General features: G+C 46.5%; 1 non-coding gene and 2 pseudogenes across 1 annotated transcript; 1 reads left to right on the top strand and 2 right to left on the bottom strand.

The window, feature by feature from the left end:
• The first annotated feature begins 2,639 nt into the window (after positions 1-2,639).
• LOC121803523 lies at positions 2,640-5,105 on the top strand (annotated as a pseudogene).
• A 2,451-nt stretch (positions 5,106-7,556) lies between these two features.
• Positions 7,557-9,512, bottom strand: LOC121803533 (annotated as a pseudogene).
• An 8,632-nt stretch (positions 9,513-18,144) lies between these two features.
• On the bottom strand, positions 18,145-18,365 carry LOC121806070. Its single transcript, XR_006051607.1, has one exon. It is a non-coding gene; the product is annotated as a small nucleolar RNA U3 (small nucleolar RNA).
• Positions 18,366-19,154: the final 789 nt, after the last annotated feature.

Below are 19,154 nucleotides of genomic sequence, written 5' to 3'. Positions count from 1 at the left end.
TCGTCCATCTCTGTAGGATTCGTGTGTTGAGGAAATTGTTGATACGGTCACTGTGCCATCGACATGACTAAGTTGGGAATCACCTCCTGATCAGTGAATACACGAGCCTGCACAAACCTGCTCTTTCAATATTATACACAAAATACACACACACTTACACAACCTATAAAAAAAATACAAGCACTGTACACGCAAAACACAGATAATGCGCTCAATGTTGTGAAAATCAGGCTCATGCCGCGATTAGAGTGTGGGGCGTTCAGGGCACGCCTGTAGTCGCCCCAGCCCTGGCCGAACGATATTGATGGGGTGGGCTGGGGCGGCTGAAGTGCACGCGGGGCGACGGTGGGGCGTCGGCTGTTTTTAGGTGTCTTAAAGAAAACAATTAATGGCAGTGGTGCAGCTTTTTAGGTCTATTAAATAAATAAAATAAGTCTATCTCTTTGTTTCTCTCTCCTAAAGAAAGCATTTAGTAAAGACATCTCTCTCTTCTTATAGGTGCCTACTCGCCTACTGATACTATTATATAGTCTTATGCTTCTAGTAAATTTCGTATAGGTATAGTCTTATAGTCTTATGCTTCTAGGCTAATGCAAGTAGACCAATGCAAGTACACCCCTCCATGTGACGCCTAGGCTAGAGGATGGGTTGGCATGTGACTCACAAAAGAAGGAAAAGACAAAGGTTACTTTGCTTGGGCAAGAGAATGATGGTCCATTTGAGGTAAATGCCATTTTGAATTCAAATTCAGCACCATGTGCTATCCACACCCAATTCGGCATTGATGGAGACAAGAGGGACCATGGCACCGACGGCCGGCCGCCGGAGTACCCGCCGGAAAACCTGGTCCCGCCGGCGAATGCATGGTAGGAGGCTAAAAACTTGTTCGCTCATGGGGGCACGGGGTGCATGGTGGGAGGCTCAACACCACATAAAACCCATAAGGACGAGCCAATCCCACTCGACGCCGGCAAAGTCACACCTTTGGGGACAGCCGGAGACTTTGAAGGTACACCTTATCTCTCCTTTACCGATGTTGAAACGGAATATCTCTCAGAGAAACTAGGACTAGCCATTGTTGGGAAGTTTTCCCACTCACTTCCTTCTTCTTTCCAAATTCAAAAAAGCTTAGGGGGTATGGGACTAGTTGGTTCTTTCACTTGGAAATACTTGAATGCCAAGCACATCCTACTTCAATTCCAAGATATGGCTGATTATGCTAAGGTCTTAAGTGGCCCTAATGGGAGTCCGGTTTGGTTTGTTGACATTTACCCAATGAGGGTGTTCAAATGGGCACCGGACTTTGATACGTTCTTTGAGTCGCCCATCGTTGCCGTATGGTGCAATATCATGGGACTACCAACCCATCTTTTTGAGGAATCGGCCCTCATGGCGATCGGCAAGCTACTAGGCAAGCCGTTACAAGCGGACCATGCCAAAATCAATCAAACCCGGCTCTCTTTTGCTAGGATATGTGTTGAGATTGATATCTCCAACCCCCCGACGGAGGAGATCATGCTAAACATCCTAGGCAAAAATTCAAGACACAAAGTAGCATGGGACCGTATCCCATTGTTTTGCGAGAATTGTAAGCATGTTGGGCATGTCATTGATGAGTGTCATGCGTTGGGAAGGAAGGGTCGTGTTGGAGGAAAGGATTACCGAACACCAACCAAGGCGTTCTACCCTAGCCACGATCACAAGATCATCCGTCGAGAATGGTGTCCAAAGGCGGCGATTAGGGTTGGCACCTCACTGAACATTGATCACACGAACAAGGAAAAAGATAGTGGCAACCAAGAGAAGAACAAGGAGGCTACAATGAACATCGATCCGTTGGCTCCTCGAGCGCCCCTTGGGAGTCAACCAAGCATGGATGAGGATGGATTCCAATTGGTGTCGAGGAAGAGGAAAGGCAAGGCACATAAGGGAGACATGCACTCCAAAGGAGGGTACAATGAACATCGATCCGTTGGCTCCTCGAGCGCCCCTTGGGAGTCAACCAAGCATGGATGAGGATGGATTCCAATTGGTGTCGAGGAAGAGGAAAGGCAAGGCACATAAGGGAGACATGCACTCCAAAGCTCAGCACATCGACAATTTGCGTTTGAAAGACAATGTCGCCACGGTGTCATTCGATCGGGATGACTCTAGTGCGAACGAGCCGAGCACTTGCTCAATGAATGTCTCATGTGGGCTCCCCAACTGGAAGAAGGAAGGCTTCATTGAGGAACTTGATCCGGGAGGGATCGTCCATCGCGGGGGCCTCAATTAAGTGACGAACCTTGGATTTTGTGATGTGAAGGTTGCACCATGTTAATTGTAATAGAATAGTGAAGAGTACATTGATGACCACTCTAGTTGGTAGGGAGGCCCTCGTTGTACTCTAATTGGTTTTGGCGAGCCGTCACTTTTGGGCAGCTCGGTGTTCCTGGTTGTTCGTTGTAATTGTCCTTAGTAATGCACAAGTGTGGGTCCGCCTGAACCCTCCACCCTCATGGTGCTTTTGATTAAAAAAAAATAGTCTTATGCTTCTAGGAAATTTCGTACAGGTATTTCTCTCTTACTTTAGGCCTAAAGACACATACTGTTACACTTATACACTTAAAGCATATTTGGTAGAGAGAGGCTTATCGACATTGGTGGAATGGCTCTTCTCTTCACTTCTCCCCTCTCCTCCGTGTGTCTCACTTCACCCTCAACTTCCAGAATTTCTGCTAACCCTTGCATCAGGTTGACCCACAATGCCATTGCTATGCATCAAAGATCCTTTGTGGGAGGCCGGATTCAAGCACCCTTTTTTCTCAACAACAGGGGTGCATTGATGGTTAAGGCCGCCTCTGATGTCGATGGAACAGAATCCACTGCCTCAGAGTCTCGTGTCCCTGCTTCAGGCGGGAAAGAGAAGCACTCCCGTTGAGAACCTCCCTTTGCAGTCAAAGGTTCAGGAAGTGGAGCATCAGAGGGAAGAAAGAAAACCGATATGTTTATGTTCCTCAGAGATAAAATCTCTGCCCGCATCCACACCTGGTCACACAAACACTTATCATTCGGTGGAAGACTTCTGCTAATCAAAAGCACTCTCGGATCTATCCCTCTACATGTATTCCAAGTCCTCGAACCCACAAAAGAGGCCTTGAAACAAATGGAGGGTCTACTCGCGAGGTTCTTCTGGGGGACATCTCACGAGAAAAAAGCGACACACTGGATTAGTTGGGAGCACATTTGCCACCCCACAGAAGAAGGAGGCCTTGGCATTCGGAAGTTCGGGGAGATGGTTGAGGCCTTCGGAATGAAACTTTGGATACGATTTAGAGAGAAAGATTTGCTCTGGGCTGCATTTATGTTACAGAAATATTGCCACAATGCAGCCCCCTCAAAAGTCCCTCATTTGACGAACCAAAGTATTGCATGGAAGCGAATGGTGAGGGCTAGAAACAAAATTCACAACCATGTCAGATGGTCGGTAGGAGAGGGTGAAATTAATTTCTGGGAGGACATCTGGTGGGGGGACATACCGATTAGCGAGATGTGCAACCCGGGGGTGAGACTACCACATAGGAAAATCAAGGAATTCTGGAGGAATGGGGAATGGAATCATCCTCTGGTACGGAGTATTCTTGAACCGCTAGGGGTGCCGATGGGAGTTGCAGCGGACATCGTCAAGGTTCCAATTGTCTCAAGTGGCAAGGATACACTACGGTGGACCCAATCTCCCTACAAGTCCTCAAGTTAATTTGGAATGAATGCATTCTCCCGTCAATCTCCATCTTCAACTGGAGGCTCCTGGCTAACCGAATTCCGGTTGACGTGAAACTCCAATGGAGGAAAATCAGTATTGCTTCCAAATGCAGGTGTTGTAATGCACCGGAGGTGGAGACGAGAAATTCTTTTCTTACACGGAGAGGTGGCGAGGCAAGTATGGGGTATATGTGCTGGTTGGTTCCCAAGCCTGCCATCATGGAACAGAGCAGCCAACGATCCGGAGAAGAGAATCAAATTCTGGAATAGATGGCTGAATAGATCAGACAAACCACATGCAAGCTCGGTGATCCCCTGTTTGGCCCTTTAGTTTATATGGTCGGAACGAAACAACAAGATCCACCGTGGGACTCTCTTCACAGCAGAAACGGTGATCAACCGAATACAACAATATCTGCAGCAGCTCATCACAGCCGGAAAACTCGGAAAAGCTCAATGGAATGGTTGCACTCTTAGCGACAAACTTATACTACTGCTTGGAAGGAGAAACCAAGAAAGTAAATCAAACTGATCAGGTGGATTCCTCCTAACACGGGTTGGCTCAAACTAAACGTTGATGGAGTTTGGAGCAATGGGGAAGCAGGGGCAGGAGGCACACTCAGAGATGACGGTGGGAACCTTATCTGCGGATTCAAAGCAAAAGTTGTGGCAAGCTCTAGGATGGATGCAACTCTACAAGCGGTGTCCATTGGGTTAAACATGGCAATGGAAAGAGGGCAACAAATTTGGCTTGAAATTGGGGAATAAGGAATCGCTCAAATGTTAACTGCGAGGCGGTATGGTGCAGCCACGATGCGGCATCAACTCACAGAAATAAAAAACAAGCTAAAGGCGAGGAATACTAAAATCTCATACATTGCAATTGAAGGTAACAAAGTGGCAACTCACTTGGCACAACAGGGGTGCAACACGGCACAACTCGAGATCTTTGACCAACAATCAGCAACGTACCTAGTCATGGCTATGGTTCGGATGGAACACCTGGGGGTACCGAACCTCCAGTTTCGTGGATAATTCATTTTTTGAGTATTGTAATTAGTTAGGGGTGTTGAGTGATGGACAAGAGTAGGACGTTATCCTTCTTGATGTGGAGGGACACCTTGATACTCTGTCTCTGTGATCCTGCAAGTCCGGTTTGGACTGTGCTTTTGGGTAATTATTTTGGCTGATGATATCGAGGGATGAGGGACCCACGAAATGGTGTTAAAAAAAAGTGGAGCAGCAGAGGATCAAGATGAAGCTGGCCAAGAAAATCAGGCTGAGGAGGAAGTGCCTTGTGAGGAAGCTTGAGGAAGAAGGGACGATGGTCGCCTTCAAATATGAAGAAGAACAAGAATGTTTGAACGTCATTTCCCTTACTTTTTGTTATCAAAATTCACATTATGATTATTTCATCAACTGCCAGTTTAGTTTTGGATGGACTATGATATTTTGAATCCAAGTTTTTCCCTCTCCTTTTGCAGGGAAAATGTACCTAAAAAAAGCATATTTGGTAGGGTTGATAACTCATCTATACATGAAATTCTATGACAAAAATGACATTCTTGTTCATAGATTTCCATCTATAGATGAGTTATCAACCCTAGTGATATACTTGGATTTTGAATGGTTTTAGAAGGTAGTTTTATATGAATCCAATCACATTTAGTGTATTATTAGGCATGTTAATATCTACTTTTCTATTATGTTGGTATTTTGACCATTTTGTGAAGAATGTGTAGAAAAAGGTACAAAATATGTGGATGTGCAGCATCCTTGGCCGAAGAATCTTTTTATGGGGATTTTGAATCCCAATTTGTTTATAATGCATATCATTCTCTTCGTCTTTGAGAGAGCTTCGCGTGGGTATCTTGTACGTCTCAATCGGAGTTCTGTAGAAAACGTTATGCCCATTTTACGAAGACTGCGTGCTGTCCAGAAACATGGAGCGGCCCTAAGTTTGAGAGCAGGGATTCAAGAGAGAGAAAGTTGAAGGAGCTTCCATCATGAAAAACAACTTTGAGAGCAAGGATTCAAGATTGAACTTCCCCAATCCATTCCTAGGTTGAAGAAGGAGCTTCCAATCAAGATTCCCCAACTCAAGGGTGTAGTTAGTTTCGTTTTCATGATGTTTCATTCCTATTGTTATATTACTTTCGTGACGAACATGAATAGCTAAACACTTCGTAGAGTTCTACGAGGGAGATACAATGATTCGTAGAGTTCTTCCTATGCTTTGGCTCATGTAGTTATTTTGATTCCTTTTGTGCTTATACAGTTATTTGACTGATCACCTTATAAATGCATGTGGATTCTACTACAATAATGAGAGATGAGTAGTTTAATTTGAAAGAAAATAAATTGAAATCTTTGCCAATATAATCGGGAGATTTGAGCCTTTGAATGAAGCTAAGTATCTTATGAGCTATTAGGAGTTGTTGCCTTAGTTCTACGAAGGACACTTTGGTTCTAGGTAACAATCTACAAATTGTATGCTTCGAGAGAAGATATAGTTTTACCTTAATGATAGCTTAATAACCCTTGAGACCCTTTGTCGGCATAATTTGGACTTTAGTTGAGCATAGGATAGTTGTTATCAAACTCGTAGGATTCTACCTCTCCAACTCTTGATTTACATCCTTCATTTGTTCTTAATAACCCCCCTCCCCCCACCAACACATACCGAGATATGGAAGCCGAGTTTAAAAAATGTATCACCAGGACCAACAAACTTATGAAGGACACCAATTAGTTTAAATGTAGAATTAATTATATACTCTAATCCCTATGCATCCAAATACGAATAGCAGGTTAGTAAGGCGCATCTGTGCAGGGCACATGGAAATCTCATTCGATGTGACACCACAGGCCGCATACCAAGGCATTAGAATCATTAGCTTTCATGCTTAAGCATCACTTTGAAGTGGGGCCATGTAAAAGTAAAATTAACCAAAAACAAGAACATTAACTAAGGAAAAAATGTAAAATAAACTATAGGAATGGGTCACTCGCCCTGTAAACTCCTTCAAAAACATTAGCCAGTAGCACGGATCTATGCAAAAATAAATGCAGATGAAAAAGGAATTAACCTCTCCAACATAAAACCAAGGCCCATAGATTGACAAAAAGTGCAAAGACACTTCATGGCTGAGTATGAGTGTTTGTGCAACTACTCTTACAGTGATAACTATCAAGTAACAACTAGCATATGTAAGAAATAACCAAAAACTTATTAATTTAATTTCAGCGAACATCAGAGAAAAATATGAGCATTTGCATCTCAGAACTACATGTAAAAGTTAATACTGTGAGAAATGACTACTTAGCCAATCAAATAAATTCAAATAAATTTTCAAGGTAATGATTGTATCAAACTATAAAAGTTTCTGACCTGAAAGGCAAAGCACAACACTCTCTTTAGGAAACTTCGATGCTATCGCAGCAATGTGGGTGACAATATCAATAACTTCTTGCAGGGCTTGTTCAACACACCCTGCTTGGGCTAAGTTCAGTAGTCCAAGTAGTCGATAACAACAAAGAAGTTGTGTAAACATTTGAAGTTTCTGGATGCAACACCTGAACATTTTTCTCATTTGAGACGTGAATAACATAAATGGATCAACTTCTCAACAGATGGATCCAATTCTGTTTGTGATTTAACCTGCTCTTTAAAAGACACAATGGCTGAAACAAAAAAATTATTAATTAAAATTTGAAGTACAGATTTTTTTTCTAAGTTTGTGATTACTGTATTGTAAAAGATAGCAATTTCTAAGATATTGAACTTTTGAAATTACCATTAATAAAAACTAAAATCAAAATGGTAGATCAATTTTGCTATATCACTACTAGAAAAATTGCTTCTCACTACACTTTTTTTATCACACTTTATAAAAAGTGCCAGCATAGATGTACTATCTACACACTAGCTTTTCACTGCACTTTATAATATATTGTTACTGCACTTCAACATAAAAAGTGTCATCATAGATGTACTATCTACACACTACCTCTTACTACAGGTACCCGGTGCTGCACTTGCATAAGTGCCATTATAGATGAAGTGTCAGCACAGTAATTTTCTAGTGACAATTTTAAGTGTCATTACAAGTCAATTTTCTAGTAGTGTATCCAGCGCCCTTCCTAGCAGTCTCTACTTCTTATCTTTGATCTGCTACCATTCCAGCAGCAACATAAGCACCAACAAGGCTGAGTGAATCGGCCACGTGATTTTCACAGATCCCTTCGAGCTCTTCCTTCACGCGCTTGGCCAGCTTGACATTTCCGTACATTCTACACGCTCCAAGCAATGCGCGCCAAGCAGTGGCGTCCCTCTCGACCAGCAATCCTTTGATCAGCTCGTACGCTTCCTCCAGCAAGCCAGCACGGCCCAAGAGATCAATCATGCATCCATAGTGCTCGATTTTGGTTTTAACCGATAAACATTCACCATCTTCCCGAAACAGCTCAACCCTTCTCTCATCAAGCCTCCATGGCTACAAGCATTCATAACCGTCAGAAACGTCACCTCATTCGGCTCAACACCCTCCTCCTCCATCCTACGAAAAAGTTTGACTGCGTGATTTGCTTGCCCGTGCACTCCACAACCCGAGATCATAGCTGTCCAGCTCTTGACATCCTTAATCTCCAACTGGTTGAAAACATCGACCACCTTTTCGAGAAGCCCACTTTTTGCATACATGTCTACTATTGCTGTGCCAAGAACCGCATCCATCGGCAACTGCTCCTCCTCAACATAACCACGCACATATTCACTTATCCCAAGAGCCCCCGAGGTAGAGCAAGCAGAGAGAAACCCCGCCACCATAGAAGAATTAGGCCGTACGCCGTGATCCTTTATCAATCTCAACAACTCCATTGCTTCTTCAAGAAGACCATTTCTTGCATATCCATCAATTAAATAGTTCCACAACACAACATCTCTTTTAATATCATTTTCATTCAAAGCAGCAACCACGTTTAAATTCGACAAGAAACCAAGCTTGAAGCAAAACACATGTATAGTTTCTCCCAATGATTCATTCAACAAATGCCCCACAACTGAAACAACACTGAAAATAGTAGTGACACTCACACTAACACCAAACCTATCTCTGCACAATAGTTTAAATAACTCCAAAACCAAAGAATATTCCTTCACGCAAAGATACCCCCCCCATTAAAGTATTCCAAGAAACCAGGTCTTTTCTTAGACGCAATTCATCAAACACTTGGCGCACATCTTCAATCATGCCACAAACACAATAAAAGTGCAGAAGAGCATTCATCACATTCAAAACCGAACCGAATCTAGATTTCAAGACGTCGGTATGAACTCCAATCCCAGCCCGAATCTCCAATAAATTGGTGCAAGATTTTAGAACTGAAATGAATGTAAATTGATCGAAATCGAAGCTGCGATTCTCAGCCCTCACGCGATTAAACAAAAGGAGGGAATTTTCGGGATCGGGGCTGATAGAATGGCCGCGGAGCATGGTGTTGAACATGTAAAGATTGGGGCTTTTTTATCTGTTTGAAGATGGAGTTTGCGTAATTAATATCCTGCGTAGAGACGTGAGCGAGAAGCTTGCTCAGTGGGAATGGGATTCGGTCGAGACCAGTCTTCACCATCAAACAGTGAATTCGAGCGGTTTGAGGGATGTGATGGCATGATTGGAGAAGGACGATGAGATTTTGGTGGAGAAGTGGTGATGGATGGAGCAGTTGTTTAATCGGCGCCGACATTGCGACGTAATATCTCTTCTGATCATACAGCTCAGATTTTACCAATCAGGGAAGAGAGTCAATTCATCGAGCATGTGGCGACATAAAACCTTTCTTCCCATAAAACATGGAGGTGAAGGATCGCCCGTAGGGGCGTAGCGCAGTTGGCAACGGAGGGGCAGATCTTGCTGCAATGAGCCTGGGTTCGAATCCCACTGCTGTCGTATAGTTGCTTCCATCTCTCAGGCACAAGTGTGAGGCCTTGGAGATGGGCTTCTGGCAGCCAGTGGGTTAAGGCCTTCCCCTTAACGGCATACTGCGTACCCTGATTGAACCCCTCACATGATGTCAGACCGGAGTGTGGGGCCGTCAAGGCGACGGAATCGCCTTTTTTGCTGCAATGGAGGTGAAGGATCTTCAAAAAATTAAGTGTACATGAAAAGCAAATTTTGAATGAAATATATTAAGAGACAAAACTACGGCTATGAAATTTTGGCAGTCCATTTGAAGTACCGATTTTATCATTAGCAAGATAACAATTTTGAATGGGTGGCCATATTTTTTAATGCATTTCATACAAAAGCATCTCAATAAGTTTAATATTCTATCATGGAAGAACCAAAGACAATATTAATACTATAGTAGTATTATCTAGCATTTTAGAAAAGACCAATAAGCAAAGCAGTATATGAAGAGAATATCAATTAAAAAGAAAAAGACATATGAGGACTAATCTACACCCCATATACTATTTTGCTTCAAATATACATGATAAATTTTTCCAAGTTAAACAATGGCAAAAGAATTGATAAAGGTTTATCTTAAGAGCAAAAGGAAAATTCAAAACAAGCAGATTATAGAATCCATAAACTTGTAAATATAGGAGAAAGAATTACTAACACAGAACAATACCATGCTAACGTTGCTAAATCTATAAAATATTTAGGTAGAGAAGGAAACCACACATAGAAAACTGACAATTTCGTCAATGAGAGCATATTAACTAACTAGAAAAATGATCCTAAAAAAACAGAAGAACGATAAAATTATAATGAAATGATCAAAAGACACCAAAATGACTTGCAAAACAGATGCACATGTGAAGAGTTATTTTTCTAAGCATACATTAGCATCAAAGCCAGATAAATTGTTTCCATTTGTAACAAATTTCTCTGATGCAACCATTTTTTTATCAAACACCTTCACGGTGGAGGGTTCGTGGGTCCCTCATCCCTATATTGCAAAACCAAAGAAGTTACATTCGAGGGATTACAAGTAGGTCGATCCATCTATGTCTAGGGAAACCAACAACATTTACAAAAACCGCTAGAACAAGTACGCTATAAGAGTAAGAGGGGGACATGCCAGGGATTAGCCCGACACCATCGTACTCTCTAGCATCCGGTGAGCTCTTGATTGCTCCTTCCTTTCTCGACGCTTTTACTACTCATTGTCTTCATTCCGGACTCGAATGTTGGGGATCCCCATCTCGTCCATTCGAAGAATGGCCTTGAGCGTCCTCGGGGCATTGTGGGTGGTCAAACGATTGGGGGAATCCTGTTCAATGCCCATCTTGGCGAGCAGGTCGGCCGCCTTGTTGCCCTCTCGGTGAATGAAGGTGGCTCGGATGGTATGCTCTCGCTTGAAGGCGCGGAGGCGGGCCATAGCTCGGCAAACATGTGCCGGGCCCCAAGTGTTGCCGTTAATGATAGCTTGTTCCGAGTCCAATTCAATCCAGATGGGTAGATTAAACTCCTTAGCTACCACCAACCCATGGTACAAGCCCAAGAGCTCGGCCTCCAGTGCAGAATGGGCGACGAGGGGGGTTGCAAAGGCCAGCAGCAACTTCCCAGAATCATCCCGAATAACACCCCCCCTCCTCCCTTGTCCGTTGCTGCCCTATACGCACCATCCGTATTTAGCTTGATCCACGGCCGATCCGGGGGTTGCCATTTGATCGGCATGACAAACGGTCTCGGGCCCCCTGTCTCAGGTTCGTTCAGGATGCTCATTCTAAGCTTCACTTCTCTTCACTGTTTTGGCTTGATATGTCCGTTGGCCATATTGTTGTGAAGGAACATTTGGACTTCCCAGACCACGTTGAATGGTTTATAAACTGAACTTGTTCATGCCAGCTCCTATTTCTCTCTGCCCAGAGGAACCACAGAATGAGATAAGGAATGAGGGAAGCAGAGGTGTTTCCTATCTTGTTGTTGGATCCGTAGTGACCACGCTGTAATCCTGTATGGGATGGTGTCGTTTAGCCGGAGGGGGTGGGGCGACCCCTCAAACCACCCGTCGAACTCTCTCCAAACACTCGTTGCTCCCCAGCCTCGGATGAAAAGGTGTTGGAGAGACTCGGAACTAGGTCTCCGTGGGCAGCATTGGCATTTAGACGCCAGCTCGATTTTCCTCCACTGGAGCTTGGAGTCCACCAGGATACGGTTCAACAAGAGGCACCAAATAAAGATTGCAATGGATTTAGTAAGTCCAGCCCCCCATATGTCATCGAGCCCCTAGATTCTCGGTCTCCGTGTGTGAATAGTTTCCCACATTGTTGCTAGTGAGAACTCCCCAAAGCGAGATTGGAGTGTCGAGGATTTGTGAGATAGCTTCCTGTGGCAGTCCGGCCTAGTCGTGGAAGTAGATGTAGCTTGGCCACATCCCATGCCCGATCCCTAATAAACTCCGAGACCGTGGAGGATGGGGCACCCCTCTCATCGAGGCACAACTCCCTCAAGGCAGAAGAGCCAATCCAAATGTCGTCCCAAAAGCAGGCTCCTCCCTGTCCAATCACCCATCTAATATAAGGGTTTGCTTGGCTTCTTACTTTCAAAAGTCTTTTCCATGTTGGGGCTGTGAAGGGGGGATATTTTGCTACAATACTTGGCCTTCATGTACCTTGCCCAAAGCGAATTCTGCTCCCGGAAACGCCACCATAGCTTGATATTGAAGGCCCGGATAACTTCTTTGGAGTTCCGGATGTCGAGTCCCCCTTCGGATGTGGGAAGACAAATTTGATCCCACTTAATCCAATGTGTCTTTTTCCTATCATTTGAAGAACCCCAGAAGAAATGGGCCATTTGCTTGAGAGCCCCACGGGTTGGCTCGATAGCCTGGAAAATGTGAATCGGCACTGCCTCTAGTGTGCTTTGGATGAGTGTAAGCCTTCCTCCAAACGAGAAGTGCCGATGAGCCCAACCCGAGATTCTTGCGGCTATCTTTTCCCCGTAGGAACATGAACATATCCGTACGCTTAACACCACGGTAAATAGGGACCCCTAAGTACAGAAAGGGGAACGTACCTCGCGCAAAGCCTCCTTCGACTTGGACCATGTTGGCGCAACCCTCATGTCTTTCGGCGATGTAGAAATTGCTTTTGCTAAGTTGATCTGCTGTCCTGAGACCCCCGCATAATCATCCAGACACATTCGGAGGCGCCGGAGGGGCCCGCTGCCGCTTGAGTGAAAATCACAATGTCATTGGCGTAGGCAAGGTGGCTTATCTCGAGGCAGGTGGCGGGTGTCCTTAAAGATCATATCCTTCTTTCCCAAAATAAGCTTATCTAGCTCCCTAGAGAGATAGTCAGCGACAATAATGAAAAGGGCCGGTGAAATTGGATCTCCCTGTCGAAGGCCGCGTGAGGATTTGAAAAAACCCGAAGGGATCCCGTTGATCAACACCGAGAACCAACACGAGCCCATGGATCTTTCAATCATAGAAATCCATGAGGCCGGAAATCCCATTCGGTGTAGCACTTCGACTTGTAAGGAATGGCCATTGGACCTGGTCGTAAGCCTTGGCCATATCAATCTTAACCGCGACGTTGGGGGCCGAAGCACTTCTCGAGAGCTCATGGAACATCTCTTGTGCAAGTAGGACGTTGTCATTGAGGAGTCGTCCATTAACGAATCCACTCTGGTTTGGGGAGATAACCAAAGGGAGGAGGGGGAGTTAGTCTCTTCGAAAGGATCTCCGTGATGATCTTGTTGATGACATTGCACAGGCTGATTGGGCGGTAATCTCCCCACGATTATGGCGCTGGCTTCTTGGGAATAAGAACAATACTTGTAGCCGTAACGCTTCAGGGGAGGAAAGCCCTTCCAAAGAATTGTCCGATTGCTGCTACCACGTCCGCCCCGACCGTCTCCCAACAAGCTTGGTAGAATAAGGCTGTGAAGCCATCCGTTCCTGGTGCACTATCCTCGGAGATGTCAAAGGCGGCCCTCTTAACTTCCTCATCATTCAGGGGGTCGGGAAGTGCCATTACCTCCAGGGAGGGTGGGAGTTGTTGAAGTAAACTAAGGTCCTGGCTCCGAGAGCTGAGGGGTCCCGGGGCGAGGAGGCTTTGGAAGAACTCGACCGCCGAATTTCTGATCTCTTCCTCGTCCAATATCTCTCAGCCTCCAGCATTAATCTTGTGAATACGCATTCGGATCCGTTCTTTGCTTGACCCAGCTTTGGTAGAATTTGGTATTTCTTATCGCCCTCGCTAGCCCTCTTAGTGTAGCCTTTTGGCGCCATAAGTCCTCTTCCATTTTAAGAAGATGGATGTACTCGGTGATAAGTCTGTTGATCTCTGCCCTATTTTCGGGGGAAGGCCTTTCTTCGAAGGCGGCTTGGGCCATCGCAATCTTCTCCTCCGAGTCCCTCAGAGTGGAATGGATATTCCCGAAAGTCTCATTGTTCCACTCCTTAAGAGTTTCTTTAACCGAGCATGTTTGATTTGGAGGTTGAGTAGCCCCCCCCAGACTCCGTCGGCTGATTCCAATCTCCACGTACAAGCTCCTTAAAGCCTTCGTGCCTGATCCACATATTTTGGAACCTGAACGGCCGGCCCCCCCAGTGGTTGCTCGTCGCTTTGCATCTAACCAACACCGGCCCATGATCGGATGAGACCCGTGGTAGGTTTGTTACCCGAGTAACTTCCAAACTCCGAGCCCAGGACTCGTTCACTAGGACTCTGTCCAACCTTTCAAACAGGCCGTTCTTGGCCCACGTGAAATTTGACCCATCGAAGGCCGAGTCAAGAATCCACAATCTTCAATGGCTTCCGCAAAGTCCACCATTTTGGACTGTCGATTTGTGTCGCTCCCAACTCTGTCTCGCGGGCAGAGGATGGTATTAACAGTCCCCCCAATCATCCAAGGTGTCCCCTCCATGAGGGTCGAATACTCTCTCATCTCGTCCCATAAGGACAACCTTCGGACCTGGTGCATTTCGCGTAGACCGCCGAGACGCAAACATGTCTGCAAGGCGGGGGTGACCCGTATCGGCCATGTAGGGCTTGATCTGAGTCTCTCTCGGCCACGAAGCTGGCCCCCTCTTCGACAAACACCTAAATCTTCCCATTAAGTTCGAGCCTTGATACCAGCCCCAAGGCCTTGGAAATTTCTCCGGATTGGGAGTTGTAAGCGGTTCCATTATTTGAAGAAAGTGAATATTATGAGATTTGATAATCTTTTAAAGACGTTTTGGGTAGGCGCGTTCACGACCCCCCTAATGTTCCAAAACATGAAATTGACAGACATAATTAACAGGGGAGGATCGTACCCGGTGACCGTGAAGGGCCCCCCTGAAATTCCACCATTTGAAGAGTCCCTCGCCTGGAGTAACCTCCACATACATGATCATGGGGTCGTCCCGGAGGTTGTCATTATCGTTCTGATGGCCCTCTCTTAACTTCTCCCCCTTCATCATACCCACTATCATTCATTGCGAAGTCTTCATTCTCCATGAGAGAATAGCTTTGGTTGGAGCTTAGCACGTTCCTCGGCGCATGAGGCCCTCGACCCCTAGCCGAGGAGAATCTCATCGAGCCTTGTGCCCCTCCCCGCCAACTTGTGAAGGCTCCACGTCGGTTCGGCGTGAATCCCCCTCGAAAGGCCATTTACTTCGCCTCCAAGAGGAGTGGAGCACGTTATCACGCCTACGGCTCGGTTTATGGTTCTCTCTGCCGGAATAGCTCTCACCTTCAAGCGTCATGCACACTTTCGTGACCTCATCTTGTGTACCACTGAGGTCACCTATGATGTACGGCCCTGGCCACTCCCTCGGGTCAGCTTCCTTAGTCCCGTGCCCCGCCTTTGGTTGGCCCTTCGGCCCTTTGTGCCGGCCTTGGATTTTCCACTCGTTTGTAGTGGACGTTTGCTTCGGTTGTTCCTGTTTTCCTTTGTCACTTTGGCCTCCGTGGTGCGATTGGTATTGTGCAAGGGTGTTATAATTCTTCTTCGGTGGCCTCTCCGTCCTTGCTATTGCATAGCACACGTCGCTCATGTGGCCCACGTGTTTACACTCCCGGCAATATGATGGGATCTTGTCCCACTTAACTTGCTGCACCGTCTCACGCTCACATATGTCAAGAATGATCTCCTCAGGTGGTGGATTTGATATATCAATTTCCACGCAATATTCGGGCGAAGAGAGACGGGTCCTGTTGCTTGTGGCTCGATCGACTTGGATTGGAGTCCCTAGGAGTTTGCCAATAGTGCCACAACTCCGAATGGTCATAAAAATGGATTGGGAGGCCGATTAGGTTACACCAGATTGCCGCAATGGGGGACTCGCAATAAGCATCAAAATCCGTAGACCATTTGAACACTCTCATCGGGTGCTCGGTCGATTATACCAAACCGGAGTCCCTTTGGCGCCGCTAAGCAATCGTGCATAGTCCGCAATGTCCTCAAATTGAACAAGAATATGTTTCGCATTAATGTAGGTCCATGTAAATCCACGGCAAAACTTGATATTATCAAGTGCTTTTTTGAATTTGAAAGGACAGACGGGAGATGGAATGGGAAAACTTACCGACGATGGCCATGACCAAGAGCACGTCGCCAATTTTTGTGTCTCGGCCCAGGAGAAAATAGATGGTCGGAATGCCATTGGAGGAGGCTTGCCATTCCAATGCTGTGAATTCTCTCGGGGATGAATGAAACCCTGCGCCCCATCGGAACTCGACTTCACCCCTCAACCAAATCGGCTAGGGACTTTTCGGCTTCGCTCACCCCCAAATCCCTTGTGTTGGTGCATGGGGGTTCGGGCACTTCGAGTTCGCATCCCCCATAGGGTGATATTGAGGTTGGGCCCGTGCAGGTCATTTGATTGGGGTCGGTCGTTTCAAGCCCGAGGCATCCGCCGCGTGGATCTCGTTTGCCCTTGCGATGGACTGTTGACTTTGGGGTTCGGGTTCAACAACGAGGGCGATCTCCTTGATTGCTATACCTGTGCCGGGCCAGGCGGGACCTGGATCGGTTCCCCCGGACTTAGCCACTACCGAAGTTGTCTCAAAGGTCTCGCGAAGTCGTCGGGTCCTTCCCCTCTCAAGAGGGGGGAAGTCTTCGAGCGACGGGGCATGGTGAGACGTAGGAGTAGGCATGCTTGAATCACCCTTTCATGGCCAAAGGGGATGGCGAACCTCCGCCACATTCTTTCCTCCGGCGGATCGCCGGCCACTAGGGGTTGCGCGTCCATCACGTCGAGCCTTTCCGCCACATCTAGGGACACTAGCCGGATAAGATCGTCCTTTTTTGGCTGCACATGTGGCTTAACGGTCAAGGAATCACGTGACTCATGGATGGGGTAAGTGACCAAACGTCTTTCCAAAAGTGGATTTGTCTCCACTTTCCTTTCGGGCAAAACTACTTTTTCAACGCCCAAGACGCCATGTGCCACACAATCGGTACCCTCATTGGGTTGGGGACTGTAAAACATGATGTCTTTGATCGACTAAACCTTTCCGTCGCCGTTGACCTTGCCGGAAGTTGCATGCGGTCTTAGGGTAGGCTCGAACTTGACATTATACGGATCGGAGCTGGCCTCAACGGACTCCTCTTCAATGCTCACAAGGTTGGCCGGATTTTCATCGTTAGGGGCCATGGAGGGCTTGTCCACTTCAAGGGTTGTGGTCACCGGAAAACTTAGCTCCTTACATATCGGGTTCTCGAGGTGGGAGGAGCCATCCGATCCAAAGGTGAGTTTCTCCCGAAGTTGCTTATCCTCCGGCAAGGGAGATGGGATAAACCTCTTCCGACCATCTCCTTTGGAAGGGGGCGCCAGGGTGCTTTTCCTTGCCTTAAGCCAGTTTTTCTTACATTTCAACGTCATGCCTTTGGCCGGAAGTCTCGTAGGTGTGTCTTCGGCCGAGCTGAAAACCATCTGATTGTCCGGGATGGTCCTCGCCTCCTCGGGGTCAGGCGGGGGGAGTGAGGGAGAAGGTGACGGAACCGGCATGACTGGACAAGTGTGAGCCGGACCGAATCAGGGCACAAAGGGTTTAGATGTAGTCGGCTCGTAGACCTCGACCAGCAAGAGGGGACGAGCGGAATGACGCGCTGTCGGGAATCGTCGGGGCGGGGGTGTTCGCGGTGGTGTGTTAGCGTTAGTGAAGTGCCGACGAGTGGTTCAAACATCCGGCAAAGATGAAAAACCGTGGGGGATGGTGGGGATGACCGGCGGCGGAAAGCAAAAGGTGGTTCAATAGGGTGGAGTGAGTGTTTAGAGAGAAGGAGGAGCTTCTCTCACTAGAATTCCCAATTGTGCTGAGGGAGTTTCTATGATGCAAACATGCAATCATTGTTTCCAGTAAGCTGTAAATCATACGGTTGAGGAACATTTTTACACCCAAAAGTGGGATACAATGAGCACACGATGCAAAACCATAACTTAATGGGGATTTAGAGTCTGTCAGACAGCTACCTAGCCATCCTGACTCCACCAAAGTCAATCAAGAAGAAAGATCATCTACTGCATCACGAGTTGGAAACCCAACCCGAGGGGCTGTTAGTCACGCTCAAGCCAGGCAGCCATGGTTCATCCACCAGACATGGTTTCCTGTCTCCTTAGAAATCAAGGATACAGAGGTACGAGCCTATAGAACAGATCCTTTTTTTTTAGCTCAAAGGCACCACGAGGGTGGAGGGTTAAGACGGACCCACACCTGTGCATTACCAAATTCAATTGCAACGAACAACCAAAACATCGAATCGCCCAAAAGTGACGACTCGCAACAACCAATTAGAGTACAACAAGGGCCTCCCTATCGACTAGAGTGGTCATCAATGTACTCTTGGCAAACCTATTACAATTAAAATGATGGAACCTTCCCATCACAAAACATAACTCCATCCCTCAATTGAGACCCGCAATAGGGATACCCCCGCGATGGACAGTCCCTCCCGGATCAAGTTTCTCGATGAAACCTTCCTTCTCCCGGTCAGGGAGCCCGCATGAGACACTCATTGAGCAATTGCTCGACTCGTTTGCTCTAGGTTATCTCTCTATCAAATGAAACCGTGGCCACATTATCTTTTGAGCGCCAATAATCGATGTGTTGAGCTTTGAAGTGCGTTCCTCTCATACGAGCCTTTCCTTACCGTTTCCGCGACACCAATTGGAACCCATCTTTATCCACACTTGGTTGACTCCCAAAGGACGCTCTTGAGCCCAATGGATCGGCATCCATTTTTCCCTTCTTGTTCTCCCTCTTGGTTGTCTCTTTCATTCTCCTTTTATGTGTGATCAATGTTCGGAGAAGTGCCAACCCTAGTCGCCACATTTGGACACCACTCTCGGCAGATGGTCTTGGGGACATGGCTAGGATGATACACCTTTGTTAATGCTCGGTGGTCCTTGCCTCCAACTCGTCCCTTCCTTCCAAACGCATGACATTCATCAATGACGTGCCCAAC

Source organism: Salvia splendens, chromosome 5, assembly GCF_004379255.2.
Source record: "Salvia splendens isolate huo1 chromosome 5, SspV2, whole genome shotgun sequence".
NCBI lineage: Eukaryota > Viridiplantae > Streptophyta > Magnoliopsida > Lamiales > Lamiaceae > Salvia > Salvia splendens.
Note: the sequence above shows the minus strand (reverse complement) of the source record. Positions and strands in the feature narration are given on the sequence as shown.